Genomic DNA, 16,811 nt, shown 5'->3' on the forward strand with positions numbered 1-16,811 from the left:
ATGGTGGATTAATAAAGACGTCCCACTCCCACAACTGTGACCAAAAAAAATCAAAGTTCCGGTCTGCTTAAGGGGTCTCTCATTAGCACCAATGCATTTGCAGCTGTGTCTGGTCTGCTCAGTTGAATATGAACCAGAGAAAATGAGAGTGAGATGTCTCGCTTCCTCTTCTGTCTCTGAGTAAATTTCCCAAACACGGAAGAGGAGGGGTGGATGTGTGATTACATAAACAGAGAGACAGTCAGTGAATTTCTAACATTTTATTCCGTTGCACTGTACATTTGTGAGCCACAATGACAACTCGAACATGATTATTGAGAGAATATGCGTCTCCTTTGCGCGATGTCACGACTGTGGAAAAATGTAAATTTGTTGTTGGGCATTTTGAGGTACAGTGCGTCAGCTAGCAATCCAGACAGAGCGTCTCACAACAGTGTATCCTAGGCTATTCTTGCCTTGAAGACACCCCGCTGTCGCCATAGTCTATTAGCTGTATGCTTGCACCGACATGTAACTGAACATGAAATATGAACAAACCACAAATGCCTTAGAACATTTTACCAATGCAATGTGCTCAGCAAAATGTGCTTAGTAGGAAAAAACGATTGACTTTTGACAAGTCATCATTCAATCATTTGCATTCTTTGACAGAAGTGAAGATCATTCGATATATACGTGATAGGTAGCGCCTACGTTATGGCTTGGATGAACTGGCGTATCAGACGTTTATCTCACTTTTGTAACATAGCCTATTTGGCATAGTAGCAAACTTACAGAATATTCTTACATGAATATATCTCTTCAGATGATAGGATATTACTCAAACAGGGGTTATTCATTAAGAGGTAGCCTATTTTATTTATCATCCTGCTTAGATAGCTTATGAATGTGATGTAACTTAACTTTACCAACTATAGAGCCATTTTATAAAGGTCCATCAGAATTAATCTCTAAATTAAAGACAGCAACAAAAACAAAGGGGCAAAAACATTTACAATCAATGAGTATTTTGAAAAGATCTTTCAGCATTTGAGATCTTATGAACGTGCATCAAAGAGACATGACTTACAGTCTATACCCATCAAATGAATACAACAATTCCACATGTAATTGTAAATTAGGATAAAAATACATTCATATATTCAGCACTCTTCATATGTCACGTCCATCTGTTTTGTGAGTTACGTCAGTAGTAGTTATTCACACTGCTCTGAGCCCCCACCACGAACATCTGAAAAACAGTGATTATGCGTCAGCCCATAACGTTAGCAATACACAATGACACCCCAGCCAAAAATAGAGAGATTTTTTTTAAATGCCCAAAAATAAGAGGTGAAATCAACAATTCATCACCCCATTCACGCACAGATATTTCAGAATGATTTCAAAACAATCATATCAATGCTGCAAATATCCAACACCTTTCTCATCTCCAATGAAGAAGTAGTTATATTTACCACATAACATAACTCACAACAACTTCCTCAACCTGTCATTATGATTTTCTGCCATGGTTTCAAATATGACAATGCACAATAAACAAAAAAATTATACGTAAATATTCTACACGACTGTGTCGGCTACTCAAACACCCAACAGCTTATTTAGCAACAATTCCATACATCATGCCACGCAACAACATTTTCTCTTTTAGAGAATATATATATATATATGTGTTTGCGCATGCATTTTTTTTAATGGAACATCACGTGATGAATTATAGACAGGTATGTATTCATAAAGACCTATACGCAGACACACACCGATTATACATTAACAGAAATAGTGTCCCCGGTAACACATTAAAAATAAGGCATTTATTGACATTGCAACAGCCTATTTGATGGAAAATATAAAACACATTTCAGCGTTGGGAGTTCAAAGGACATCTGTATATTCTAATGGTCTAATCCTGCATCATCTGTATAACTGGCTGTATGAACCGGCTAAGAAACACTACTCTGCTGTCAGACAGTCACTCTAGCTCTCCAATATTTTCAATAAATAAATGTCCTGTAATATGTTTTAACTGTCCTGTCTTCTAGCTAGGCCATGTAGTATGTATTTTCAGTGCAATTTGTAATGATGTAAATTCTGCTTTTCTTCAGTTTTTCTTTCAAGTCAAAGTCAAATGCATCCTATTTGACTCAAACACATTTCAGCGTCTTGTGCAGTTGGAATGGGACATACAACTCATTCAGAATTACAGAAAATATATGGACTCTCATCTTGACAATATTCTGAAACACCTGGGTGTTACATACATTTCCCCTGAAACACACACAGTTACTCCACTAGTATCGCGTGGGCTGCTACACTTTCCCCTCTCTTTTGTCCAGTGCATATCACTTTTCCCCCCGTTTCAAACAATCACCATGTGTATGTTTATCTCTGTTTTGTACTTAAAGTTCACATTTGACATTTGTAATAAAATATACCAATCAATATTTTCTTTGATGTGTTAAGTGTTTAAAATGGCCCCTTGAAGTCATACAGAGAGCGCAACAGTTCAGCACCACCGTTCAGTGGACAGCGACACTCATCTAACAGCCCCCAGCTCGGCTGCTCATGTGCTCCAATATTATGTCCTCTCAATATTAAAGCAATTGTTCATGATGTTTAGGGAACTTTTTCTCCACAGACAAGGTATGTACAAATATGCATACAGCTGTGCATACATTTTTCAAGCTCTTCCCTGCTGGCACATGCTGCATGTGCTTCAAAATACAACGTGAATTTACAGACCTTGCATTTTTTTTTTTCAATCGGATTATTTCTAACCTGGTCACAATTCCACACTGAAACTGCCACATTAAGGCAATCTAATTGCTCTTATCTTTGACAACATTTGAAATACACAATATAATATCTGTGTAAGAGTAAAGAACAAAATACCCGGTTTCTTGACAAACGTATGATTCTGTCACAGTACCACAGTTTTCAAATATACCATCAAACTGCCTGCTCCTTCACAAACGAGTAGAGCGCGTATTCACACTGAGAATAACAGCAATACTTTACCGAGCCCGAGCCCGAGCCCGAGCCCGAGCCCGAGCACAGTCTTACCATGTTTGTATCAAGAATTTCAGTTCTAACTTCATCAAACACTCCCTAACAAACTAACAAGCAATTTACTAATGTCTTACTTTTACGACACAGAACATAAGACATTTTGATAAGTAATTAACGTCTTTCTAATATTTTGAGAAATTACAGTACCGTGATAATATCTGCAAAGGTTAAATCAAATCAGTAGGCCACACAAGGTCGTACTTCAAGGCTACATGATTTTGCAAGCAAAAGAGTCTAACTATATAATGCTAAAATGTATTAAATTTCTTAGGGAGAGGACATAAAATTTCACCAATCAATATATTCATACACATCCTCTATCTCTCTCTCTCTCACACACACACACACACACACGTGCAAACACACACACACACCTTTCCAGACACCCCTCTTACATACTGTATACTGACACACACTCTTGAAACAGACACACACACACACACCCTTCCAGACACCCCTCTTACATACTGTATACTGACACACACTCTATTTTATCTCTCTCACACACACACAATATTATTTGGTAGTTCAAAGGACATCTGTATATTCTAATGGTCTAATCCTGCATCATCTGTATAACTGGCTGTATGAACCGGCTAAGAAACACTACTCTGCTGTCAGACAGTCACTCTAGTTCTCCAATATCTTCAATAAATAAATGTCCTGTAATATGTTTTAACTGTCCTGTCTTCTAGCTAGGCCATGTAGTATGTATTTTCAGTGCAATTTGTAATGATGTAAATTCTGCTTTTCTTCAGTTTTTCCTTCAAATCAAAGTCAACTGCATCCTATTTGACGCTGAGTACTATGTGTACTACACTATAATACTATGTGTACTACACTATAATACTATGTGTACTACACTATAATACTATGTATTCTACACTATAATACTATGTGTACTACACTATAATACTATGTGTACTACACTATAATACTATGTATTCTACACTATAATACTATGTATACTACACTATAATACTATGTGTACTACACTATAATACTATGTGTACTACACTATAATACTATGTGCTGGCCGTAACCTATATATTAATAGTCTAATATATATAGAAGTGGAAACATTGATCATAAACAAGACTTTAAATTGTTTCTCTGGTTCTGAAATTGTTTGAACTTTTTAAAAAAATTTTTTTAAATTGTCAGAACCGCCACAGGACACAGAACTTTTCAAGAATTGGTTGGATTCTAACCTGGTCACAATTACACAATGAAACTGCCATGTTTAGGCTACCTAATCTTTGACAACTTTTGAAAATAAATAATACATACAGTATTTATATTTGGATGGAGCTGCTACCGCAGAGTAATTCAATGTTATGTAGAGTACCATTTAATGGGCAAATGTTGAGGTGGGCAGAGGTCAAAGGACAGAGGGCAGAGGACCCACCTCTGTTGTCTCTATATCTATGGAGAATTTAACAGTGTAGTTTTGTTTCATCCCATGCCTACAGCCAATGGCTGCGTCTAAAATGGCACCCCTATTCCCTTTATTCGTGCACTACCTTTCACCAGAGCCTTATACAGTCTAGTGGATAATTACCTGGGACTTTTTTCTTCTGGAGGCAGAGTGACAGGTGTGCATCAGACTCGGTCCAGGTTGAGAGGATACACACACACACACACACACACACACACACACACACACACACACACACACACACACACACACACACACACACACACACACACACACACACACACACACACACACACACACACACACACACACACACACCCTAATTTATCTTTACATGTTGGAGTTGAAAATGTTCACCTCAACTAAGACAATCATTACCAGTACAACTATTGTAAACTTTAACCTACAATTTATCAAAGTAAATCTTAGAGCTTCAAGAACACTGCCAATTCAAGAGCAAAATTAGGATTCAAGATCAGCTGCTAAATATATTGCATGTGTGCTAACATATGTCTCTTGGAACAAAGAAAAAACTATTTTCTCCTCTCACATTGAATTATCAATGGGATACTTCACAAATGGAACAGGAGGATTGACTACTCTTTGTCCTTTTTCTGTTCTAAGAATACTCTGTAATTTGTATATTCTAAGAATATTAATTGTCATTTTTCTGTTCTAAGAATACTCTGTAATTTGTATATTCTAAGAATATTAATTGTCATTTTTCTGTTCTAAGAATACTCATTGTCCTTTTTCTGTTCTAAGAATACTCTGTAATTTGTATATTCTAAGAATATTAATTGTCATTTTTCTGTTCTAAGAATACTCTGTAATTTGTATATTCTAAGAATATTCATTGTCCTTTTTCTGTTCCAAGAATACTCTGTAATTTGTATATTCTAAGAATATTCATGGTAATTTTTCTGTTCTAAGAATACTCTGTAATTTGTATATTCTAAGAATATTCATGGTAATTTTTCTGTTCTAAGAATACTCTGTAATTTTTCTGTACTAAGCATATTCTGTAATTTTTATATTCAAAGAATACTCTGTCTTTTTTCTGTCCTGAGAATACTCGTGGTCATTTTTCCGTTCTAAAAATACTCTGTCATTGTTCTGTTCTAATCTCTTTATCAAACTGGATATTAGTTTCAGAGGACAAGAGCTTAAAATCAATGACCAAAACAATATACTAATATAATATGTTGAGAACAGAAGTATGTGCAGTTGTAAATGTGTGGCTTTATATCTGGATTTATATACAGTCATTGATATCAAACAAAGTTTTTGAAACGTATACATATTGTCTGCTCACAAATACATGCATGATTTCCTTGGCTTGTTCTGAGTATCATCTCATAAATGGCATCTATAGCACCAGGAAATGACCGAGTCTGACGTCAGAATGGCACCTACCCACGTCTGCCTGGTCTACATGAGACACCTTACTTTAACCATTGTTTATTTGAGTGTTTTTCATGACAAAGCATGCTGGGTAAAATGCTCCTTTTTAAAGAAGCACACACTCAACAAGACACAGAGACAATGACTAACAAGATACAATGACAATGACTAACAAGATATAGTGACAATGACTAACAAGATATAGTGACAATGACTAACAAGATATAGTGACAATGACTAACAAGATACAATGACAATGACTAACAAGATATAGTGACAATGACTAACAAGATACAATGACAATGACTAACAAGACACAGAAACATTGACTAACAAGACACAGTGACAATGACTAACAAGACACAGTGACAATGACTAACAAGATACAGTGACAATGACTAACAAGACACAGTGACAATGACTAACAAGACACAGACACATTGACTAACAAGACACAGTGACAATGACTAACAAGATACAGTGACAATGACTAACAAGATACAGTGATAATGACTAACAAGATACAGTGACAATGACTAACAAGATACAGTGACAATGACTAACAAGACACAGAAACATTGACTAACAAGACACAGTGACAATGACTAACAAGACACAGTGACAATGACTAACAAGATACAGTGACAATGACTAACAAGACACAGACACATTGACTAACAAGACACGGTGACAATGACTAACAAGACACAGAGAGGATGATTAAGAGGACACAGAGAGGATGGAACCCTAAGTCTTGTTTCTATCCCTGACCTCTGGTACCGTAAATGTCAGAATAAGAGTACTGATCTAGGATCAGCCACCCACCTGTCCATATAATCTTATCCATTGGGATCCAAAAGACAAAACTGAGCCTACAACAGCACTCCTAATATGATATGCATGATCTTGTTCCCCCTGACACCGAATACACTGTATTCATGGTTTTACTTCCAATGAAATGTTAAGTTCTGCTTGAGAGACTCTCCTCAGAAAACAGTGCGGTCGGCAGTATCGTCAGCCTTTGAGATTTGTTTCGGGAACAGATTAGGACAAAATTTGGGCAATTTCATTATGTATCTAGACACACTCTAGATGTCGCTCTTTTTTCCCTCCAAGTTTGTTGTCTCTCTCTCTCTCTCTCTCTCTCTCTCTCTCTCTCTCTCTCTCTCTCTCTCTCTCTCCGTCTCTCGCTCTCTCTCTCTCTCGCTCTCTCATAGTGCATGTGCCCCGCCCAAAATGGCCGTGATTCAGCGTACCTCCTCTCTTGTTGATACCTCCTGATACCTCCTGATAATTCCTGATACCTCCTGATACCTCCTGATAACTCCTGATACCTCCTGATACCTCCTCTATTGAACTTTCTGGATTCTTCTCCTTCTATTTAACCCCCCCCCCAGTTGTTTCGTACTCTTAGTCCGTTTCTTTCCACCATTTTCCTCTTCCTTTTCTCCCTTCTTCTCCCAGGATGTACAAATCCCTCAGTTTCACCACTCCCTCATTCACAACATCCTGTCTTTAATAAATCTCCTATGAAAACAAAAGAAAGACACAGACGCTATGAGACTCTGCTCATAACAATGGGAGTAATGAAGACACAGACGTCATGAGACTCTGTTCATAACAATGGGAGTAATGAAGACACAGACGTCATGAGACTCTGCTCATAACAATGGGAGTAATGAAGACACAGACGTCATGAGACTCTGCTCATAACAATGGGAGTAATGAAGACACAGACGTCATGAGACTCTGCTCATAACAATGGAAGTAATGAAGACACAGACGTCATGAGACTCTGCTCATAACAATGGGAGTAATGAAGACACAGACGTCATTAGACTCTGCTCATAACAATGGGAGTAATGAAGACACAGACGTCATGAGACTCTGCTCATAACAATGGGAGTAATGAAGACACAGACGTCATGAGACTCTGCTCATAACAATGGGAGTAATGAAGACACAGACGTCATGAGACTCTGCTCATAACAATGGGAGTAATGAAGACACAGACGTCATGAGACTCTGCTCATAACAATGGGAGTAATGAAGACACAGACGTCATGAGACGCTGCTCATAACAATGGGAGTAATGAAGACACAGACGTCATGAGACTCTGCTCATAACAATGGGAGTAATGAAGACACAGACGTCATGAGACGCTGCTCATAACAATGGGAGTAATGAAGACACAGACGTCATGAGACTCTGCTCATAACAATGGGAGTAATGAAGACACAGACGTCATGAGACTCTGCTCATAACAATGGGAGTAATGAAGACACAGACGTCATGAGACTCTGCTCATAACAATGGGAGTAATGAAGACACAGACGCTATGAGACTCTGCTCATAACAATGGGAGTAATGAAGACACAGACGTCATGAGACTCTGCTCATAACAATGGGAGTAATGAAGACACAGACGTCATGAGACTCTGCTCATAACAATGGGAGTAATGAAGACACAGACGTCATGAGACTCTGCTCATAACAATGGGAGTAATGAAGACACAGACGCTATGAGACTCTGCTCATAACAATGGGAGTAATGAAGACACAGACGTCATGAGACTCTGCTCATAACAATGGGACTAACACACTACTATTGCTATGACGACAAAGTGACAAACACACTGTAAAACTCACATGAGCAGCAAATGATATTGTGTGCGCACACACACACAGGCACAGACACACACACACACGTGCGCATCTCGCCATTCAAGCAGTTTGGGTCTTTAAAATACACACAAACAGAGCATCCGATTTGTTAAACAATTTCTCCAAAACCATTTGGGTGTTTCTGGTTGTCTTAAAGCACTCTTACCCTTCAAAATAAATGAAAAATATTTTGGGAATTGGAGATACTTTAGTATAATTGGGATTGATGCCTGAAAGGAAATTAAGTAAAATACTAAAGATAAAGAATTAAACCGTTTCGGTAGGCTTAGGGTTCCCCAGGTTTCCAGAAATCCCATTTGGAAGATTCTCTGAATCAGGAGGGAATAAGCAGGAAATCTAGAAAGTTACTGGAATTTTCCAACCCTAGGTAGGGTCCACACGTGGTGTTGTCACACTCTGTTCACATTGCTTAAGGAACTCTGCCATTGCCCCGAGCTGAGCACATGTTACATGGGTGGACAGTAAATAACAGAGCACATGTTACATGGGTGGACAGTAATTAACAGAGCACATGTTACATGGGTGGACAGTAAATAACAGAGCACATGTTACATGGGTGGACAGTAATTAACAGAGCACATGTTACATGGGTGGATAGTAATTAACAGAGCACATGTTACATGGGTGGATAGTAAATAACAGAGCACATGTTACATGGGTGGATAGTAATTAACAGAGCACATGTTACATGGGTGGACAGTAATTAACAGAGCACATGTTACATGGGTGGACAGTAATTAACAGAGCACATGTTACATGGGTGGATAGTAAATAACAGAGCACATGTTACATGGGTGGATAGTAAATAACAGAGCACATGTTACATGGGTGGACAGTAATTAACAGAGCACATGTTACATGGGTGGACAGTAATTAACAGAGCACATGTTACATGGGTGGACAGTAATTAACAGAGCACATGTTACATGGGTGGATAGTAATAACAGAGCACATGTTACATGGGTGGATAGTAATTAACAGAGCACATGTTACATGGGTGGACAGTAAATAACAGAGCACATGTTACATGGGTGGACAGTAATTAGCAGAGCACATGTTACATGGGTGGACAGTAATAAACAGAGCACATGTTACATGGGTGGACAGTAATAAACAGAGCACATGTTACATGGGTGGATAGTAAATAACAGAGCACATGTTACATGGGTGGACAGTAATAAACAGAGCACATGTTACATGGGTGGACAGTAATAAATAGAGCACATGTTACATGGGTGGACAGTAATAAACAGAGCACATGTTACATGGGTGGACAGTAATTAACAGAGCACATGTTACATGGGTGGACAGTAAATAACAGAGCACATGTTACATGGGTGGATAGTAAATAACAGAGCACATGTTACATGGGTGGACAGTAAATAACAGAGCACATGTTACATGGGTGGATAGTAAATAACAGAGCACATGTTACATGGGTGGACAGTAATTAACAGAGCACATGTTACATGGGTGTACAGTAATTAACAGAGCACCGTTGTGTTTCTGGTAGGAGGAGTAGTGCTCCCTTTTGGGCTGGGACTCTTGATGGTGGGTGTTACAGTCTCACCAGCCCACAGGCATCTCTGGACAGACTGTTCACAGTTCCTGAATGTGTTTGCAAGATTACACACTCCAAAAACACAAATACATAAACGCACACACAAATGGCTATCTAATTTTCCTCCCAACAAAGGGACACCCCCTAACTCCACTGAAATGTCAAACATGCTAATTGCTAACCCGTTAGCTAACATTATTACGACACCAATAATTACAAGACATTAATGTCTTGATCACAAGATAACACTGTTGAAGGTAATATATTTCTTAAATAATACGGGGTGATACGCTAGCATGTTTCAACAAGAAGGGTGCTGTTGAAGTGGGCAACCCACAGCACAATATCAGGTGCAGTGAGATTGGATTAAAACGTCCTATATTAGTGGCATACTTGGTATTTTATCACTTCATCAACAGCTTCCAAATCCCTTTTTTTTTTTTACATACTATACTTTCCACTTTCCTATGTCATTTTTCAAACCAAAGCAACAGGGCTTCAAGTTACTCAAAAGTATTATTGAATGTCGCAGACACACTCACAACCCAGTGACTGCACAGACATTCTCTGTTATTTGTTTACGGGCGACCACATCCGTCTGGTGGAAACACACACACACACACACACACACACACACACACACACACACACACACACACACACACACACACACACACACACACACACACACACACACACACACACACACACACACACACACACACACACACACACGCAGGCACCACCGTTCATTAAAACTGTTTACAGCTCCAATTTACCTCCAAAAAATAGACGTCTCCTTTTGTTTTTATACAAGCTGGTGTCCAGACACAGCATCCTGTCAGAATATCTCACGGCTCCGCTAAAAAGTACAACCACAACAACAACAACAAAACAGGACTTTTCTGAGGGTCCATTGACATTCATGGGATCTTGCTCTGTCTTTGACTAAAATCAAACTTAAAACCTGTAGCAATCTGTTATAGGCCTACAAAGTAACGATTTGGAATGGTTTAAATACCTGAAAGTCTTTGAGAAAGTAAAGTAACAGTTAAAATAGTTGAAAACCTGTGCACAATTGGTAGATAAAGAAATGATTTGGAATGGGTCAAAAAGTTGAAATAGTTGAGTACACCATGTATCCCGAGGAACAGGATCAACATCATTTACATCTACTGTCTTTATTTGATTTCTTTACCTCTCTAAATCTAAATCTGTATTCGTCTCTGTCTGTATTAGTCTGTATTCGTCTCTATCTGTATTAGTCTGTATTCGTCTCTATCTGTATTAGTCTGTATTCGTCTCTATCTATATTAGTGTGTATTCGTCTCTATCTGTATTTGTCTGTATTCGTCTCCATCTGTAATAGTCTGTATTCGTCTCCATCTGTAATAGTCTGTATTCATCTTTGTCTGTATTCGTCTTTATCTGTAATAGTCTGTATTCGTCTCTATCTGTATTCATCTTTATCTGTATTAGTCTCTATCTGTATTAGTCTATATCTGTATTAGTCTGTATTCGTCTCTATCTGTATTAGTCTGTATTAGTCTATGTCTGTATTATTCTGTGTTAGTCTCTATCTGTATTAGTCTGTGTTACTCTCTATCTGTATTAGTCTGTATCAGTCTCTATCTGTATTAGTCTCTATCTGTATTAGTCTGTGTTACTCTCTATCTGTATTAGTCTGTATCAGTCTCTATCTGTATTCGTCTATATCTGTATTAGTCTGTGTTACTCTCTATCTGTATTAGTCTGTGTTACTCTCTATCTGTATTAGTCTCTATCTGTATTAGTCTGTGTTACTCTCTATCTGTATTAGTCTGTATCAGTCTCTATCTGTATTCGTCTATATCTGTATTAGTCTGTGTTACTCTCTATCTGTATTAGTCTGTATTAGTCTCTATCTGTATTAGTCTGTGTTACTCTCTATCTGTATTAGTCTGTATTAGTCTATATCTGTATTAGTATGTATGTCTCTATCTGTATTAGTCTATATCTGTATTAGTATGTATGTCTATATCTGTATTAGTCTGTATTAGTCTATATCTGTATTAGTATGTATGTCTCTATCTGTATTAGTCTATATCTGTATTAGTATGTACATCTCTATCTGTATTAGTCTGTATTAATCTCTATCTGTTTATTTCCATCTAATTTCTCTATTTTCATCTGGTTGCATCTTTGTATATGTTGGTTTGTATAAACAGAAATTTACTTGAAATTATGTTGATTCCTTAGTGGTCGAATAATAAACTAACAATATACTGCTTTTACACACCTTCATGCCCGCCCGCCCGCCTGCACACACACACACACACTCTCTCTCTCTTCAACTATTGACTCATTTCAGGTTAAGTAATGCTGTATCTACAGTCTATTGGACTTTATTACCATTGTAACAATGTCGACCGCATGTCTTTGTTATATCCTAGATACAGGCTAGCAGCAGAGAATGCTTGACCTTGATTTAGTACAAAGATACAATGGAATGACGAATATTCTGACATTTCATTCTACATAATTTACACAGAATTCTGCAATTTTTTATTTTCTGTCAGAACAATTGTCTCAATAGATATTTGATATATTGCTAATTTCAGCCTTAATGGTAAGTCTTGAATTTGATCCCTTGTACTATTTAACAATTACAAATGGATTTTTTGTAACGGTTGCTCTCCTCCTCTTCGTCTGAAGAGGAGAAGCAGGGATCGGACCAATACGCATCGAGGTATTCTGACATAAATGAATTTATTGACAAGACGAACACTGACACGATCTACACTTGAATGATACAAAATAACAAAACGACGTAGACTGACCTAAACATGAGAACTTACATAGACACGAAGAACGCACGAACAGGAACAGACTACATACACGAACGACAACCAAAACAGTCCCGTGTGGTGCGACATACACAGACACGGAAGACAATCACCCACAAACAAACAGTGAGAACATCCTACCTTAATATGGTTCTCAATCAGAGGAAATGTAAAACACCTGCCTCTAATTGAGAACCATATCAGGCAACCCATTTAAACCAACATAGAAACACATAACATAGAATGCCCACCCCAACTCACGCCCTGACCAACTAAACACATACAAAACAAGAGAAAACAGGTCAGGAACGTGACATTTTTAATCTGCGCAAGTTTCTATTTATTGTATCCAATGAAATGATGTAGTAAGATAGAAATGTCTCAATCCTTTAACAAATAAGTGTTTATTTTCATCTAACTTTTTCTATGACATATGTCCGAATAAGAGGAAACAGCTTATTGTTCATTTTTCATATCATACAGTTTTGTTGTCTGAATTTACTGTAATGTAAAGACATATTCCCTCTCAAACGAGGCCACAAAACGTTATTGTAATACAACAAAACTCCTTTCTTTGTGGGATAAAAGTAAGTAAATTGCATGAGTCCATTTTCAAAAAATCTATTTTGGAAAATGAAAATATTATAATATTCAAAACTCGAACAAATACACATCTACAGTCTAAACAAACTTATAAAAGTATCTTCTGTTCATCACTAATATTGTTAAAAGTTGAAAAAACAAAAAGGTGATAAAACAATGTTATTCTTTCATTTAAGAACTCTTTTAAATGCTGTTTTTCAGTACAGTCATCTTTTCAGAAAGTAAGTTAGAGGTTAGATATCATTTAGGGATTTGTTTGGGGATAAACATTTATTTCCGCAGCAATGAGAACTTAACTATAATAAAACCATAATGAATAAATACATGAATCATACATTCTATTCTATTTGACAAATTCTGTGTGTGTGTGTGAGTGTGTGTGCATGCGTGCGGGCGGGCGTTTGTGTGTGTGTGTGTGTTCTATAGAGAGAAAGTGTGTTCTATAGAGTGAAAGTGTGTTCTATGGAGAGAAAGTGTGTTCTATAGAGAGAAAGTGTGTTCTATAGAGTGTGTGTGTGTTCTATAGAGTGTGTGTGTGTTCTATAGACTGAAAGTGTGTTCTATAGAGTGAAAGTGTGTTATATAGAGTGAAAGTGTGTTCTATAGAGTGAAAGTGTGTTCTATAGAGTGAAAGTGTGTTCTATAGAGTGAAAGTGTGTTCTATAGAGTGAAAGTGTGTTCTATAGAGTGAAAGTGTGTTCTATAGAGTGAAAGTGTGTTCTATAGAGTGTGTGTGTGTGTTCTATAGAGTGAAAGTGTGTTCTATAGAGTGAAAGTGTGTTCTATAGAGAGAAAGTGTGTTCTATAGAGTGAAAGTGTGTTCTATGGAGAGAAAGTGTGTTCTATAGAGAGAAAGTGTGTTCTATAGAGAGAAAGTGTGTTCTATAGAGTGTGTGTGTTCTATAGAGTGTGTGTGTGTTCTATAGAGTGTGTGTGTGTTCTATAGAGAGAAAGTGTGTTCTATAGAGTGTGTGTGTTCTATAGAGTGAAAGTGTGTTCTATAGAGTGAAAGTGTGTTCTATAGAGTGAAAGTGTGTTCTATAGAGTGAAAGTGTGTTCTATAGAGTGAAAGTGTGTTCTATAGAGAGAAAGTGTGTTCTATAGAGTGAAAGTGTGTTCTATAGAGTGAAAGTGTGTTCTATAGAGTGAAAGTGTGTTCTATAGAGTGTGTGTGTGTGTTCTATAGAGTGAAAGTGTGTTCTATAGAGTGAAAGTGTGTTCTATAGAGAGAAAGTGTGTTCTATAGAGTGAAAGTGTGTTCTATGGAGAGAAAGTGTGTTCTATAGAGAGAAAGTGTGTTCTATAGAGAGAAAGTGTGTTCTATAGAGTGTGTGTGTTCTATAGAGTGTGTGTGTGTTCTATAGAGTGTGTGTGTGTTCTATAGAGAGAAAGTGTGTTCTATAGAGTGTGTGTGTTCTATAGAGTGAAAGTGTGTTCTATAGAGTGAAAGTGTGTTCTATAGAGTGAAAGTGTGTTCTATAGAGTGAAAGTGTGTTCTATAGAGTGAAAGTGTGTTCTATAGAGAGAAAGTGTGTTCTATAGAGTGAAAGTGTGTTCTATAGAGAGAAAGTGTGTTCTATAGAGTGAAAGTGTGTTCTATAGAGTGTGTGTGTGTTCTATAGAGTGTGTGTGTGTTCTATAGAGAGAAAGTGTGTTCTATAGAGTGAAAGTGTGTTCTATAGAGTGTGTGTGTTCTATAGAGTGTGTGTGTGTTCTATAGAGTGAAAGTGTGTTCTATAGAGAGAAAGTGTGTTCTATAGAGAGAAAGTGTGTTCTATAGAGTGTGTGTGTGTTCTATAGAGTGTGTGTGTGTTCTATAGAGAGAAAGTGTGTTCTATAGAGTGAAAGTGTGTTCTATAGAGTGAAAGTGTGTTCTATAGAGAGAAAGTGTGTTCTATAGAGTGTGTGTGTGTTCTATAGAGTGAAAGTGTGTTCTATAGAGAGAAAGTGTGTTCTATAGAGTGAAAGTGTGTTCTATAGAGTGAAAGTGTGTTCTATAGAGTGAAAGTGTGTTCTATAGAGTGAAAGTGTGTTCTATAGAGTGTGTGTTCTATAGAGTGTGTGTTCTATAGAGTGAAAGTGTGTTCTATAGAGTGGGGTCAACGTGTGAACCTGAGAGCCGTGGTCATAAGTATGAAGTTTCAAATCAATTTACACTACATGGCCAAAAGTATGTGGACACCTGCTCGTTGTCCAAAATCATGGGCAGTAATATGGAGTTGGTCCCCCCCCCACCTTTGCTGTTATAACAGCCTCCACTCTTCTGGGAAGACTTTCCACTAGATGTTGGAACATTGCTGCGGGGACTTCAGCCACAAGAGCATTAGTGACATTGGGTACTGATGTTGGGCGATTAGGCCTGGCCAATTCATCCCAAACTTGTTTGATGGGGATCTTGACAGACCATTTCTGTATGGACCTCGCTTTGTGCACGGGGGCATTGTCATTCTGAAACAGGAAAGTGACTTCCCCAAACTGTTGCCACAAAGTTGGAAGCACAGAATCGTCTAAAATGTAATTTTATTCTGTAGCGTTAAGAATTCCCTTCACGGGAACTAAGGCACCTAGCCCGAACCATGAAAAACAGCCCCAGACCATTATTCCTCCTCCACCAAACTTTACAGTTGGTACTATGCATTCGGGCAGGTAGCATTCTCCTGGCATCCGCCAAACCCAGATTAGTCCTCCGAACAGCCAGATGGTGAAGCGTGATTTGTCATTCCAGAGAACACGTTTCCACTGCTCCAGAGTCCAATGGCGGCGAGCTTTACACCCCTCCAGCAGCCTGGCATTGCGCATGGTGAGCTTAGGCTTGTGTGCGGCTGCTTGGCCATGGAAACCCATTTCATGAAGTTCCCAACTAACAATTTTTGTGCCGACGTTGCTTCCAGAGGCAGTTTGGAACTCGGTAGTGAGTGTTGCAACTGAGGACAGAGGATTTTTCCACACTTCAGCACTGTGAGCTTGTGTGACCTACCACTTCGCGGCTGATCCGTTGTTGCTCCTAGACGTTTCCATTTCACTATAACAGTACTGACAGTTGACCGGGGAAGCTCGAGCAGGGCAGAAATTTGATAAACTGACTTGTTGGAAAGGTGGCATTCTATTACGGTGCCATGTTGAAAGTCACTGAGCTCTTCAGTAAGGCCATTTGTCTATGGAGATTGCATGGCTGTGTGCTCGATGTTATACACCTGTCAGCAACGGTTGTGGCTGAAGTAG

The 16,811-nt window shown here is 38.1% G+C and overlaps 1 long non-coding RNA gene across 4 annotated transcripts in view; it reads right to left on the bottom strand.

The window, feature by feature from the left end:
* Positions 1–245: 245 nt before the first annotated feature.
* Positions 246–16,811, bottom strand: part of LOC139578143 (uncharacterized) — a 45,194-nt gene continuing 28,628 nt past the window's right edge. For all 4 annotated transcript variants that reach the window (XR_011675498.1, XR_011675496.1, XR_011675499.1 and 1 more), the window contains one exon: positions 246–1,231. This is a non-coding gene — a long non-coding RNA (uncharacterized lncRNA). The remainder of the gene's footprint in view (positions 1,232–16,811) is intronic.

Source organism: Salvelinus alpinus, chromosome 6, assembly GCF_045679555.1.
Source record: "Salvelinus alpinus chromosome 6, SLU_Salpinus.1, whole genome shotgun sequence".
Lineage (NCBI taxonomy): Eukaryota > Metazoa > Chordata > Actinopteri > Salmoniformes > Salmonidae > Salvelinus > Salvelinus alpinus.